At 45.1% G+C, this 15250-nt stretch overlaps 1 protein-coding gene across 3 annotated transcripts in view; it reads left to right on the forward strand.

Moving 5' to 3' along the window:
- Nucleotides 1-5121: 5121 nt before the first annotated feature.
- Nucleotides 5122-15250, forward strand: part of MRAS (muscle RAS oncogene homolog) — a 60030-nt gene continuing 49901 nt past the window's right edge. For 2 of the 3 annotated variants that reach the window (XM_073305034.2, XM_073305035.2), the window contains exon 1: nucleotides 5122-5323. The gene's annotated coding sequence lies outside the window, so the exon portion shown is untranslated. The remainder of the gene's footprint in view (nucleotides 5324-15250) is intronic. The other variant, XM_073305033.2, reaches the window with a different exon arrangement.

Consider the following 15250-nt stretch of genomic DNA (forward strand, 5'->3'; position numbering starts at 1 on the left):
TCCCATTTCCACAGCAATTCAAATGAAATGGAAGACGGTGCAGTAGCCAGCACCGGTGGTCAGGAATTAAGTACCATTCCTGGGTCTGTGTGACCTTGGTAAATCATATAATCTCTCTGTGCCCCGCTTTCCCCATCTGTAAAATGGGGGTTACAATAGCTACTTTATAAAAATGCTGTGGGAGAGCCTTAGCTTACTATTTGTGACGCACATGGGGAGTATCACGTGGAAAAGGCAGTGGAGGGGCAAATCAGCCTAAATCAGGATCAGAGTAAAGAGGCTCAAAAGAAATCCTTTGATTTAACCTTCGAGTCCCTCCTTATAGATTGCTTTCTGTTACAATGAGAGCACTGTGCTTCCTATTAGTATCTCGCTTATGGAGAGTATGATGTGCCATCTTTCCTTGCAGGGCATGAAGAAATATAGACCAAAAGGGTATTTATTAACGGCTTCTCTATAACCATTGCATAAACAGTCACATAGGTTGTTTCTTCTTTCCATCTTGATCTGCTTAAAAGGATCCTCCTTGATCAGCTTGTCATAAAGCTCTTGTAAATGTTACAATCAGCCCACACCCCATCATGATGAACAAAACCTGTTCGATTTCTTTTGCAGTCACAAGTAAACTTCCATAAGCATATGCGGCTACATCTCAATACCACTAGGTGTCCTCTATTACTAACTAGCACTCAGTGCCAGGCATTAAACACCAGTTTATCAGGGTAAGACGTGGGCTGTTTAAGCTGTTATTTGTATAGCCTAGCTGCACAGTTCCCATGCCATCTAAACAATGATTGTCCTTCGGGGCTATGAACAAGGGACCGTTATTAGCTGAGAGTTGAACTATTTTCACAGTGGTAACATTTATAATTTCAGCACTGGCTTGGTTCAGATCCCAAGCAGTCAGGAGCTCCAAGTGTGGTTGATTTGAGTGTCTCTAGCTCACTCTGTCTCTCTCGCTCTTTTTTTTTTCCCTCTCCATTTAAAAAGGTTATTTACAAAACACCAGTCACGCAAGGAAAGCAGATCAGTCTTTGGGCTTGGCTTCCTGGTGCTACTCTCCAGACTTCGTTATAGAACACATGTAAGTAATAGCGGGCTTGATTCCTCTCTGTGGCAAAGCTCCCATCAGCACAAGGCAGCGTGTGTATGGGCAGGGATAGGAGCATCAGGGGGTCAGTTACAGATTGCTGCTTCTGTATGGCCTCACGGGACTGTACGCCAGTGAAAGATTGGTGTAGCGTAGCAAAGCCACATGCCCTCACCACCCCTGCCTCTCCCTCACCCTCTCCTAGAACACACCTATGCTGGGGGGCTGGCATGGGAGCCAGTTCCATGCTTTTAGGGAGCATCCCTCCATAAGGCTATTTGCAGCCAGAATCCACTCCTTTGCTTGCCTCCTTAATGGAAAGAGAACACCACATACTGTATATAAGCAGCCCACCTAGCTCCGCCACATACCCCCCGCATTACACTCTGGAGATAATCACAAATGTGTGTGTCCGCCCACACACATGTGTTCACGCACTGCAGAGATAATTCCAATTTAACATGCAACTAACACCCTTCAGGCAATAGGAATCTCACCTACAATTAGAAAATATTTCCACCAAAAGCAAACATAACAAAGTCAATGGAACGTCGCTCATGCTTGATTAATCAGTGAGGTCAAATGGAGGTTTGCATAGGAGTGAGGATGTCAGGGTTTGTCTCACTTGTTTTAAAGTGATTTTCTTTTAACTTTGATTCATGCAGTCCCTCAGTACCTGAATTCTGTTTTCTTAATGAAATGCTCTCCACTTTGTGAGTGTAGGGTTGCTTGTGATTGTCGGCAGTTATGCAGACACCAGTTCCATAAGAGCTAGACTTTGACCACCAACTCACATAGACCACTGACTAAATGTGACTTTAGTTCACTCTCAGTCTAGGCTAGGTGTGAACTGGTGACCAAGCCGTTGAGCATTCTGAGAGCCATTTCTAACCGCCCTGAGTCATCTGCTCACACTTCAAGCAATTTACTGATACTACATATATGCAGTTTGCTGGTGACTGTTCTGACTGCATCTATATGTGGCCACAGATAGCTATGGCCCTAATTGTGGAATAATATGCTGTACAAATAATGTACGCCATTGGTAAACAAAATCTGCTAGCCCCTCGCCTTGCCCCTAGACAATTCAGAGGGTTTATAGCCGCTTTTATCCAAATTCTGCCAGGAAACCAAAATCCAGTTTTAGAGCAGGCTGGGAAAAAGAAAACATTTTGTGAAAATTTAATCCAAAAATTGCAAATTTTGATAAGTTTTGACTAGCTCTATTCAGTGTTCCACTACATAACCTAGCTATAGAGAAGACCAGCAGTGGGGATCTCTTCACTGATAAAGTGCCTTTGTAGGTTCAATTGAATAGAATGTCTTCAGCTTTATTTGAGGGTGACAGTCTGATTCTGCAACATACTGAAATGCGCTGAAATAGGCATCACATTATGTGGGGACTCAACCCTGGGAGAAATTTACATCCCATTGTTTTGCTAATATGTCCCAGGAATAGTCTGCAGCTGCCCCAGATAGCAGCCAGAATTTAGAGGAAAGCTGGATTGTCACATCTCATTTTACCTGTTTAAACTTATTTTTTATTTTGTGTGGGTGATGTAAATCAAGAGAGGCATCTATCCTGATTGGAACAATCACGGCTAAAGCCCAGGAGTCAGGAAATGTGAGTTCTCCTCTTGACTTTGTTGCGTGACAAATTAAGCCAACATTTTCATACTTGGATGGCCTAAGGTTAGGCACCTAAATCTTTATGGATGTGCCTAAATCAGAGTGGCCTGGTTTTCAAAGAGATGTCTGAGGTCAATGGGAGTAGTGAGTACTCAGCAACTCTGACCTTCAGACCATTTTAGGGGCCTAAACATGTATTTGCGTGCCTGGATTTAGGCATCCAAGTTTGAAAATGTCGGCCTTACCCACTCTGTACCATACTTTCCCCATCTGACTGGGGATAATAATACTTCCTTACCACACAGGGGCTTTGTAGGACTAGATGTTTGCAGTGTGCTTTGAGATCTTCACTTAGTACCATTGACAGCATGGGCTATATTTGTGTGCACGTGATTTGCAGGATCAGGGCTCAGATCTGGGTCCAAGATTTGTGGTTAAAGCACTGAGTTGGGACTCTGGAGAGCTGGGTTCTTCTCCTCACTCTGTCTCAGACTTCCTTTGTGACTTTGGATAAGTCAGTTAATCTCACTGTATCTTTCCCCATCTGTAAAATGAGAATAATAATACTTCATTTCTCCAACTCTTTGTCTGCCGAGATTGTAAGCATTTTGTGACAGGGGCTATCTGCTGCTATGTGTACGTGCAGACATAGCACAATGAAACCCCATCTTGGGTAGGTTCTCTAGGGTTATACACACAAGTAATCTGTGTGGGGAGGGCAAGTTGGGAGCATTCATTTTCCTAAGTAACTCTGTGTATGAACCCAAGAATTACACATCTGCTTAATAAAACATACGGCAGATAAGCCCTGTGACAAAGTGAGAATTTTCTGAAATATTTTTATAAATCCTATGCATGCCTCAATTTCCCTCTGCAGCTTGCATTGTAAAAAAGTTTTAAGTCTCCTGCTAAAACCTCCCAGTAGGCATGAGCTTGTATGTCACCTAGCTCTCTGCTTGGAAGGAATAGGGCCGTTAGAGAACTGGCTGAAACCAACCCTTCATCAACAGAGGATCCACATCAACATCTACCGGCAGGAAACCCCAGCAAATGGAACTTGGGAACTGAGCAGGAGACAAAGGAGGTCAGGGGCGGGGAAAGAGAAGGATGGGGAGGAAGGGGGGAGACGACGGCTACAGTAACAGCCTCCCACAGGAGTCTGACTTGGCTGGATTTGCTGCAAGGAGCCATGGAGAGAAACAGGGTTTGCTGGTGCCAAAGCTCCAGTCTCAGAGTCTTGGGAGCCATGAGTCTGCCCCTGTGGAACTGTGGATCCTTGGGGCATGTCATATTAAAGGTGTCACTCCCAGGAGACTGGTTAAAGGCTGGGCATAGACCAGACCCTTGTAACTCAGTGACAGGCCCTGACTCAGCAAGATACTTAAGTATCTAACCTCAAGTCAAGGACACTACTCAGCTGCTTAAAGTTAGGTGCATGGTTAAGTATCTTGCTGATTTGTGGCCCAAGATACTACAGTATTAAGGGCAGTATCAGAGCCTGATCCTGCAAACCCTTATTAACACAAGTCATCTTCACTGATGCAAAAAGTCTCAGCATCTTTAATAGGACCCGGCAAGTGAAAAGGACTACTTGGGCGTGATGGGGTTTACAGGACCCGGATCTCCACTTCCCAGGAATGCAGTAGTTGGCTGAGGTTGGAAGGATTCAGCACTATGGGTATAATGAGGATGTGACACAACCGGTTGATTTGATTTCTCAGCCCCAGACGAATAGGTGGGTCGGGGTTAATATCCCTGCCACTCCTGTCAGGAGGGGCCCTGCTGTATTAAATAAAACTTCAGTGTTCGTGATCAACTTGGTAAGTTTAAAAAAAAAAATTAACTCTCCAAGATCTTGCTCTGATGAACCAGCCGCTGTTCCATCCTGGAATTGCAGAGCACCTGCTGCGCACTCCGAGTGGTGTTTCAGACGGTGCTCAATAAATAATCATTTCTTTGGTGCTGGAGGAGGTAGAAAAGTCTGAGGGCTCACAAAATCCATTCGCTTCCTTTATGTGACAAAACCAGTGAACAAGCCCGTGTGTAAATCGCTCTGCCTGGATTCTGGGAGACGAATGACATGGTCTCACGCTCCAGAAACGCCTTAAGGTCCCCCTGCCAAATTCCCCCCCTGAGTCCACCTTAAAGCCAACTCATTGGAGCGCACTAGGCGGACTAGTCCATTTGTCAAAGGCAGGGTTCGCTGCTTTTTCTGATCCAGATCTAAAGAGCAGCTTTGCCCCTCGGGACTAGACCGGCCCCGGTGGGGAAGGGTGGGCGGTTCTGACGCACCCAGCCTGTTTCCGAAAGACCCCAAACAGCTGGTATTTTGCCCGCCTAACTAGAAACTAACCCGCCCCGCCTCCCCCTTTAGAGCCGTTCTATTTTTAGCCGCAGATATTGCAATATAAAGAACGCTCGGGGTGTCAAGCCGCCCGCAGAGAGGCGGCTGCCGCTTTAAGGGCCGCGGTGGCGGGGGGGGGGATTAATGATCCGCGCTGCTCTGGGTCTGCCAAAGGCATGGGGATACGGTAGGCGAGAAAGGAGCCGCTGGGTCCGGCCAGGGCGCTTTCCCCGGGACTGGGCACGACTTGGCGCTGCCTGGTGAGTGGAAAGAGCTGGGAGCAGCGAGGGGTGTGTCCGAGCCCTGTAAAGCGCTTCAGGGGACGCTGGGCTGGGCTGGGCTGGGCAGCCGGGCTGGGGCGGGCTGGGCTGACAGCGGCCGCTTCCCCTCGGGTGGGAAGGCGGGGAGGGGGCTGGCGCGCGTCGCTGTCTTTTAACACTTCCCCAGGTAGGGTCGTGTGACCCGTTCCTGTGTGGAGGCTGAAGGGCCGGCGCGTGGTTGGGTTTGAAACGTGTCCTGAACAAATCTGCTGTTCAGAAGCCCAAACAAAAGTTGAAGTTCCCCTTCCAGTTCTGGGGAGGGGAGGGGAGGGGAGGGGAGGGGAGGGGGGGGGGTTAAAACACTTTCTTCTTAAAAAGAGAAGTGAGCTGAGGTTTGATAGGACAGTGAAGCATTACAGCTCTGTTGGGAGACAAAACGTGAAATGTTTCTTCGCTGTCTAAAGATGGTTTTCTTTCTAAAACCCCCAGTACTTTCCAGCTCAAACTTTGCGGTAGCGGGTGGCACTCTGCTTTATTTTCTGTTGCTCCTAGCAAGACGTGGTCACTGTGGACACTTTCCCCTTGATTCGGTATGAGCCAGGTTTCATAGACTGCTCCATGGAGAGAGATTCCTGGACCATATCACTTTCTCTTTTTCTACGGTCAGGGTCAGAAAGAAATGACTTACCCACAGTAGCGATTTTGGAGGCAACAGCTTCAAGGGTCACCTTCTCAAAAACATTTCAGGGGTGCTGGAACTAGGGCTGCTGGGGTGTGGCAGCACCCCCTGGCTTTAAGTGGTTTCCATCAGATACAGGGTTTACTGTTTGGTTCAATGGCTCTCAGCACCCCCACTATAAAAATTGTTCCAACACCATGGAACATATGCTACTTTCTTTTTTCCATTGACATGATCACCCTTTTTTTTTTCTTTTTTCTTTTTTTTTAAGATATGTGCCTAGTGGGTTTGATTATCTAAAGGTTAGAGGGGCAGGGCAGCGGGTGATTCTTAGTGATAATGTGTAAATTAAATACCTTCTTTTATTAAGTGTCTATCTCTCACAAGAGTGAACCAGTAAGTTCAGGCTTACATTTTTCAAAGCTGCCTAGGAGATGTGGATGCCTATGTATCATTACCTTTAATGGGATGTAGATGTCTAGATCTCTGAAATTCCCCACTTCGTTGTCTTGTCATAAGGTGGTTTTGGACTACTGCATATATCTGAGAGCTGTCTGGGAAGTGGGGCCTTTCATTTTGTACTTTGGTTCTAGAGCCCAGAGTAGTTTGCCAAACTTCTAAATGGGATCTGTAGATACAGAAACTTCTGTCTTTGATAACAAAATGTTTCCATTACCTCTAAGACAATCCCAAATATAATTTAATAAGACAACTAATTAGCTTTACCTCTTTATTTGCCTTGAGACAAAGTACTAGAAACTTGTGATGAAGCTGAAAACTCCCCAACTACTTCAATTTGTATCTGTGACCACTGGTGATGTGAATTAGTAATGATGCTTTGTACTACTTTCCATCAAGAGCTCTACTTTGCAAAAGTAGTAAATCCCCATTTTACAGACTGAGAAACTGAGGCACAGAGAAGTTAACTGGCCATCTCCAGATGAGGCAGGAAAGGTTAGTGCTGGAATTAGAACCCAGGATGGCTGACTCCCCATCCTGTTCTCTAATCACCAGGTCATGCCATGCAGCAGAATAAGTCTGATTTATTAACAGACAGTGTTACTGTAATCATGTTACGTATCAATTTCTAACCTTTCCAGGGTGAAAGATGGAAACTTTAGACTGTAAGCTTTTGTGTATACAGTCTGTAGCACAATGAGACCCTGGCTGAGGCTTCAAGGAAGTACTGCAATAAATAACGTTAACCCTGGAGCATTGCTCTGTGTAAAGTCAGTTGGCCAAAATTTTCAACTTTGGTTACCTAACATTGAGTATCTTGGCCATTTGCTATACTGGGTCTCATTTAAGGTTACAGTTTTAATACCAAGCTTATTGCAACTTTTAAGGGGCACCATCAACTGGAAAATCATATTTGTCTGATCTGGAAAATATTGTTGATAAAATAGCTGCAAGTAACAACTCATGCACCAATCTTGTGGTCAGATCTGTGCAGCCAAATGTTTGTATTTGCAGAGTGCGCCACTGAAGTCAGTGGCACCCTGCATAGGAGCAAGGAGCTGTCCACACCAATCTGATTGCAGGATTGGGGCCTGGGATTGCAATAATCAGTTTTTTCTCTATTTATTTTTTTTTACATTTTTTGCATTTGGAAGCACTCTCCCCCTCTGTGTTGCCTTGCACCTGAATCCCATTTAGCACAGGAGACACCATTGCAAAATCAGGCCTCAATCAATTTGTCCCTTGATGGAAAGACTCCTTGGATGAAAAGACCCTTTGCAGAGAAAATAAAAAGTTAACAAATAAATATATATAATCTAACCCATGCTGCTTAATGGTCTCTACAAAAAGCTGGATTTCTTTCTCCATTACTCAGTCCCCAAAACCTGACGCTGACAGTGTCCATCTAAATAACGGTTCAAAAATGGGAGACAGAGGCTTGTTCAGCACCAGCTATTATTCATAACTCTTCCTTTAATTGTTTGAATTTCTTCTTCCTTTGCTCCAGTGAATCCCACAAAATACCATGTGTAGCCTGACAATGCAAAGTGGGCTAAATTCATCTCTGGCATGACTGCACTGAAGTCAACAGTGCCCACTTCTCTGGAATGGTGTGACGGGCAGTTTGTATTTATTGGAGCATTTGGTGGGGGTTTTCACAAGCTCAAGATTTTGACAGAAGTAATTGGAAAAAAAACAAAGCTTTCCTTTTTCTAAGATTTTTTTTAAACGGGGACTGAACCTAGCAAAAGCGGGGAGAAAAACTGGATCATCTGGCAGTGCAACCAAAAGATATTTTTTCCTCTTGGCACTGAAAAAGATACGTTGACATTTTGGGGGTGGAGAGAGCTGGGGGGGAGAGAGATGAAAGGTTTTTTAAAATAAAACCTGAAGGAGAAGATGTTTTATTCTTCCAAACTGGCAGGACTGCTGCCCCATACCTGCACTGGTGCTGTAACTGGTGCTGAAGCAACTAATGTAAGTCCAAATGAATGTAGTGCAAATTAGTGTAATGAATCATCATAACTGGCATCTTGCCCTAGATTCCCTTGCACTTTCTGGCACAAAATACAGAGATGATTTTATATACCAGGGATAGCTTTCACATCTATTTCAAACCACAGAGTATTCTGGGGTGATCTGAGGAGTCCTTGTCATGCCTAGCAGGGCTTATGCTCTGCTCTGCTGATAATTCCATTTGCACGGTCCATTTGGAGGTCATTGTGAGGGAACTTGTGGTGTTTGCTGTGTCTGTCCTTTTTCTTTTCTTTTCTTTTTCTTTCCTTTGCTTTTATTTTCCTGCATCCCTGTGGTGGGGGTCAACACACAGTCCGAGGCATCATCTAAACTCTCAAAATAGTGCCTTTGCACTGGCTCAGTGCATAGGGATGAATTTCTTGCTAAATAAGGCAGGAAGTGAAACCAAGTCTCCTGAGTCATAATTCAGTGCTTTAACCACAGGCCCAGCCGTCCTCCTAAAACTGCCCATCTTTCCTCAGGATGTGATGTTCCGTGGATTTTATCTAATGGGTCTGGCCCGCTTGTGTGAGGTTCACTCCACTGGTTCCTGCCATTGGGAAACAAGGAGAAACTCTCCAACAGTTGGACCTTCTCTCCAATCTAGCCTGCTTTCTTGCACCCAAGAACTCTGGCATCCTCAGGAAAGAAGGGTGGGTCTCGGGAGGAAGGCTGTGTTTGTGATTAAAGCACTGAATTATGGCTCAGGAGACATGGGGCCACTTCCTTCCTCTGCCACAGACTTTCACTGTGACCTTGGCTAACTCATTTGTTTTCTCTGTGCCTTATTTCCCCAGCTTCTGCTTGCATGGTATACCTTTCTCTGTCTTGTCTATTTCGATTGCAGGGAGGAAGGGATTATCTTTTCCTATGTATACATGCAGCCCCTAATACAGTGGGGCCTCTTGACACAACTGTAATACAAATAATATTAATGAGGCCACAATAACTGTGACATGAGACGAGTGTCTTCAGAAGCCACTCTGTAATGACAAAGTGTATAGGGGGCAGTGGGAAAGAGACTCTGATAAGGAATTCAGGTCTCCAGGAGGATATTATAAACAGGGCCAAGAAAGAGAAATGATCTTAAAAGTTATGGAAACAAACCTTGAAAGTTGCCTTTTAGAAATCCAAGTTGTTGTTCTCGGTGTCCAAGGCACTGAGAAGTTAATGAAATGTAGAGCCAGAAACTTCCTGTCAGGGTGGTTAAGCAGTGGAATATATTGCCCAGGGAGGTTGTGGAATCTCCGTCGCTGGAGATTTTTAAGAGCAGTTTAGACAAACCCCTGTCAGGGATGCTCTTGATAAAACTTAGTCTTGCCATGAGTGCAGGGGGCTGGACTAGATGACCTCTCGAGGTACCTTCCAGTCCTACGATTCCATGATTCCCTTCAGACTAGTTCACGTCATCAGGGTTTTTCTGTACATTATCCCCCAATTCACAATGAGGGAACTAAGGCCAAAAAGTAATGTGACCTTCCCAAGAGCAACAGTGCTAAGATTAGATCTGGAGAATTCAGACTAACTGAAAACAGAACTGGCATGAAATCGGCAGATGGGAGAAACGTACGCTACTCAGCTTAGGGGCGATGGCACGTCTTGTTGCTACTGCAGTTGAGAACAGAGAAGATCCTTGGGAGGAGACAACACAACCGTGCTGCCATCCTCAAATATCCCCCCTACAGACTTGCTAAAGGAAAAACACAGCTAAGGGGAAAATCCAAGATTGAGAAAGAAGCAGCCAACATCTCAGTGGGTCGATTCTGCTTGGGTACGTCAATGTAAATCCAGAGTAACTCCATTGGCTTCAGCAGCTTTTACAACAAGCTTGGCCGTACAGATCTTTCCAAACAGAAGGGAGCAATAGATTGGTAGATATCAAGGCCAGAAAGGACCGTTGTGATCATTTAGTCCGACTCCTGCATAACACAGGCCAGAGAACTGCCCCCAAATAATTCCTGTTTGGTTTTAAGATTTATGGCTCTCTGATTAGCTGTTTTAGAATCAAATGAAGTGGTCACTACGTGTGGGCAAATATTGGTGAGGGAGTGATGCGGAGGGAAAATCTGCATGGGGATACGACTGACTAGATGGCCGCTGCCAGGTGGTGATGAAATAACTATGATAGAATGATGAGATCCAGTGAGATAAGTATTGAGACAGCTGGGGGAAAGATTGATTATTATTTTTTTAAATAGTTTACTTTCTTTTTATGGGTAATCCGGTTTCACATTGGCCGTGTGTGTGTGTAATTTATATTTTCAGTAAGTGATGGCGAGCCATTCACCTGTATTGAGCTGGCAGCAGTTTCATTTGAGGAAACATAGCCCAGCAGTGAGGGAACTAGCCTAGTAGGTGAGAGACATGTGCTCAAATCCCTACTCCATCACAGACTTCCTGGGTGACCTGGGACAACTTACTTAGGTCCAGATTTTTAAAGGTACTTAAGCATTGCTGCCCTCAGTATGGCAACACCCAACTCTCATTTTCAAAAGAGGTTTAGACACTTGACAATCGAAATCATTCTTGAACAGGAAACGTAGGCTCAAAATCAGTTAGGCATTGCAATGTTGAGTGGAGCAACACCTAAATACCTTTTAAAAATCTGGGCTTTAGCCTCGCTATGCCTCATTGCTCCATCTGTATAATGGGAATAACAGCACTTCCTACCTCACGGGGTGTTGTGAAGATAAATACATTAGATTGCGAGGTGCTTGGATACTACAGTAAATGGGGCCATGTAGGTACCCACAGTAGATCAATCATGGGATAGCTTTTTACTATAGCATTTCCTTCAAGATGGCGTTCAGCCTCCACTCTCTGCAGCTGCCGCAGCAAAACTCTTGGGGCTGGTTTCTCCAGGCTATGCCCACTTTGCACCAGACAGAAATGGCCAGGAGAGAATTCCCCTTGTAATGTGGCTGCTCCACGCTTCTGAAAACTAGTCCCTTGGTAACTTGTGGCCAAAATCTGCCATCCTTAATTTCCATTTGCCATTGTCTCCACTGCTTAATTACAGACCACAGAGCTTAGCTCGTTGACTTCGAATGGAAGTTTTCTGAGTAGCTCCCTGTGATGTAGCTCTGCACTGTGCTGGCTTCCAAGGTAATGCAATGCCCTGTGTAGCCTGCTCACTCCAGCTCCAAGCCACAGCTCTGGTTTTGGGGATACAAATGGTCTGACTCGAACTGGCCTGCAAGTTCAGCTTTTGCTCTGTAAATAAGAATGCTGGTGACCATCGAAACCCTGAAAGGTCTGTTTTAAATTCTTTCCAAATAGTTGAGGTGTAACTTAATACAATGAATATGATTCTTTCATCACACAAGCCTTTTTATTGCTACAGACTCTGCACACGAAGAGTCTGTAATGCAGCTGCTCACTTCCAAATATGTTCATGTTGGTACTTCAGGTTAACAAGGAGATGGGAACCTGAAAAACTCATTGGTTGGGGGGTTTTATCCCTGGGATGGAGGGGGCCCAGGATTTTCACAACCATAGAAAAATGTCTCCTGCTGGATCACCGATAGCTCTTCCTGCATCAGCCAAATGTAAACTGAGGTTCTCCTTGCCAAATGATCTGGTCCATCATGCTTTTTCAGAGAGATTCCAATTGCCAGTTAATCTGATAAAGAGACAGAGGATCCATAAACACCTCAGCCGTGCTCTTGTCTAGTCTCAGAGACTCTGCTTAGTCTCTGAGACTAGACAAGAGCACGGCTGAGGTGTTTATGGATCCTCTGTCTCTTTATCAGATTAACTGGCAATTGGAATCTCTCTGAAAAAGCATGATGGACCAGATCCTCAGCTGGTGTAAACTGGTATAATTCCATTGAAGTAAAAGGGGTTGCACTAATTTACACTGAATGAGGGGGAAATCAAATTCAGCTCCTGTTGTATGGGTCCAACTACCTTTTATATTTCTTGGGTCCAATTCTAATCTCAGAGTTACACTGATGTAACAAACTTCAGTAGTAGAACTCCTGATTTACTCCAATGGAAGTAAGAAGAGACTAGGTTCCTTAGTTAAAAACTCATTTATCAGCTGCTTGTTGTCGTTTGTTATTTGCATTATCATAGACTATCTCTTAATTTAAAAAAAAAAAAAACCTTGATTGATTATTGAAAAAGATAACATGTTCAAAAAACATATGCCTGTTTCTTTGGGATTTGAGCCCTAAAACCCTAAGTCCATTTTGAAATGGGCAATCAGGCTTCAAAGTCACTTGGACGCAGATCCTCAAAGGTATTTAGGTGCCTAACTCCTGTTGGTGGTCAGTGATGCACTGATTTCAATTTCCCATTGACTTAAGTCCTTTTGAGGAGCTGGGCCTTATGTACTTCTGAAAACGTTTACCAGAAGGTTATTATGACTTAGTTTCTTTAAATTCTCTATTCTAAGATAAACCTGGGTGCCTCTCTTTCCAGATACTGGCTGAAAGGGTTGAAAATAGCAGACTTTTAAAAAACACGACTACCATAGATAATCTTGCTAGACAGGTCTGAGAAGCAGGCCATGCCCATTCTTTAACTCGCTGAAACAGCTGCAGTGGAACTGGTTCATTGTTAATTGTCCATAACCCCAACTGGAAGATGTATGGAAACATTCATAAGCTACTTAGAAAAGACAATTATTATGATGATTAATATCTCGGCCAGCATCGCAGGCAGAACTAAAAAGTGTTTCTCCAAAGAAAACCAGTGTTGTGGCTTCCCATAGTTTGAAAATAGATCTGTTTTAGTAGTATTTAATTCTCAAATCATCAGTCCAAATGCAGGTTTCAGAGTAACAGCCGTGTTAGTCTGTATTCGCAAAAAGAAAAGGAGTACTTGTGGCACCTTAGAGACTAACCAATTTATTTGAGCATAAGCTTTCGTGAGCTACAGCTTACTCCAATGAAGTGAGCTGTAGCTCACGAACGCTTATGCTCAAATTGGTTAGTCTCTAAGGTGCCACAAGTCCTCCTTTTCTTAGTCCAAACGCAGTTATCAGTGGAAATAAATATACTTGCAACAGTCCCAAATGCTTCAGTAATCACGTTTGCATAGGTAAGACTTCAATTTTCTTACAATGTTTGATTTCTTTAATACTGACCTCAGGTACTTGGCCTCCGTTGCCATAACAGCTGAGCACTTCACAATCTTTAATGGATTTATACCCTCAACACCCCTGTGAAATAGGGAAGTGCTACTATCCTAATTTTTATAGCTAGGGAACTGAGACAGAGAAGCTAAGAGTATGTCTGTCTACACGACGATTAAAAAACCTGTGGCACCAAATCTCCAAGGCTGGGTCAGCTGGCTTGGGCTGCAGGGCTATAAATTAGCAATGTCGATGTTCAGGCTCTGGCTGGAGCCCAGTCTCTGAGACCCCAGGATAGGGGAGATTCTGTGGCCTGCAATGTGTGGGAGGTCAGACTAGATGATCGTGATGATCCCTTCTGGCCTTAAGTCTATTTGACTGTGTAGCTGCTTATTCTTTTTGCAGTCTTGCAAAACTGTTTAAGTGTTGGGGATTTGAATGATTAAATAGCAGAGCAGTTTCTGCCTAGTCTCTCCTTCATTAATGTACCTGCCAGCCCATTTTCCCTATATTTTAAAAATGGTGGAAGTAAAATAACATGAGGTGATTTCAAACTTAAGATAATTTAGACCCCCAAGACAAAGTCTGCTCTTGAGGTTATGGCTTTGTAGCAGGTTGTGAGGGGAAGGGGGTAATTGCCAGCTCAGGTAGACGTACCCCCCAAGCTAGCACACTAAAAATAGCAGCATGGCCACGGTGGCAGACAAGGTGTCTCAGGCTAGCTGCCCCAGTATAGATCGGGGTGGCCAGCCTGAGAAGGAGCCAGAATTTACCAATGGACATTTCCAAAGAGCCACAGTAATACGTCAGCAGGCCCCCATCAGCTCGCCCCCGCCACTCCCAGCGCCTCCCACCCACTGGCAGCCCCACCGATCAGAGCCGCCCTCCCCTCTCCCACCCTCTCCCCCCCGCACCTCCTGATCAGCTCTTTTGTGGCATACAGGAGGCTCTGGGAGGGAGGGGGAGGAGGGAGGGCACAGCAGGCTCAGAGGAGGGGGCGGGAAGGGGTGGAGTGGGGGCAGGGCCTGTGGCAGAGCCAGGGGTTGAGCAGTGAGCACCCCCCGGCACATTGGAAAGTTGGCGCCTGTAGCTTCAGCCCCAGAGTCGGTGCCTATCCAAGGAGCCGCATGTTAACCTCTGAAGAGCCGCACGTGGCTCCGGAGCCTCAGGTTGGCCACCCCGTCCTAGATACACTCAGGCAGCTAGCCGGGGCCACTGCAGCTACATTGCTATTTTTAGTGCACTAGCATGAACAAAGCTAGCACGTGTGTGTGTGTCTGAGCTGGGAATTCCACCTCCCAGCTGCTGTGTAGACATACCCTGGATGAGAAAAGCAAAGCAGACTGATTTTGTAGGGTGTCTGTATCCCAATATGCTCTGCAGACTTGGAGGCAAATAACAAAGGGAGAGAAACATTAGGATGTAAAAGCAAAGGAGAAAATGTTTTGGATTTAGACTGGATGAAGGGTCTGTTCCCTTACGACTTGGGAAGAATAATTCCTCCCACTGCAGAAGTCACTGGGTGGAATTCTCTGGCATGTGTCATGCAGGAGGTCAGACAAGATGACCATGTCCCTTCTGGCCTTTAAAATCTATGAGGCAGAGAGATGAAGCATGACTGTGCCAGATGACATGAGCTTGGGGAGACTTACAAAGACAGATGAAGAGCCCAGGTGAACAGTGGGGAGTGGAG

The sequence above is a fragment of the Lepidochelys kempii genome, chromosome 11 (genome assembly GCF_965140285.1).
Source record: "Lepidochelys kempii isolate rLepKem1 chromosome 11, rLepKem1.hap1, whole genome shotgun sequence".
NCBI lineage: Eukaryota > Metazoa > Chordata > Testudines > Cheloniidae > Lepidochelys > Lepidochelys kempii.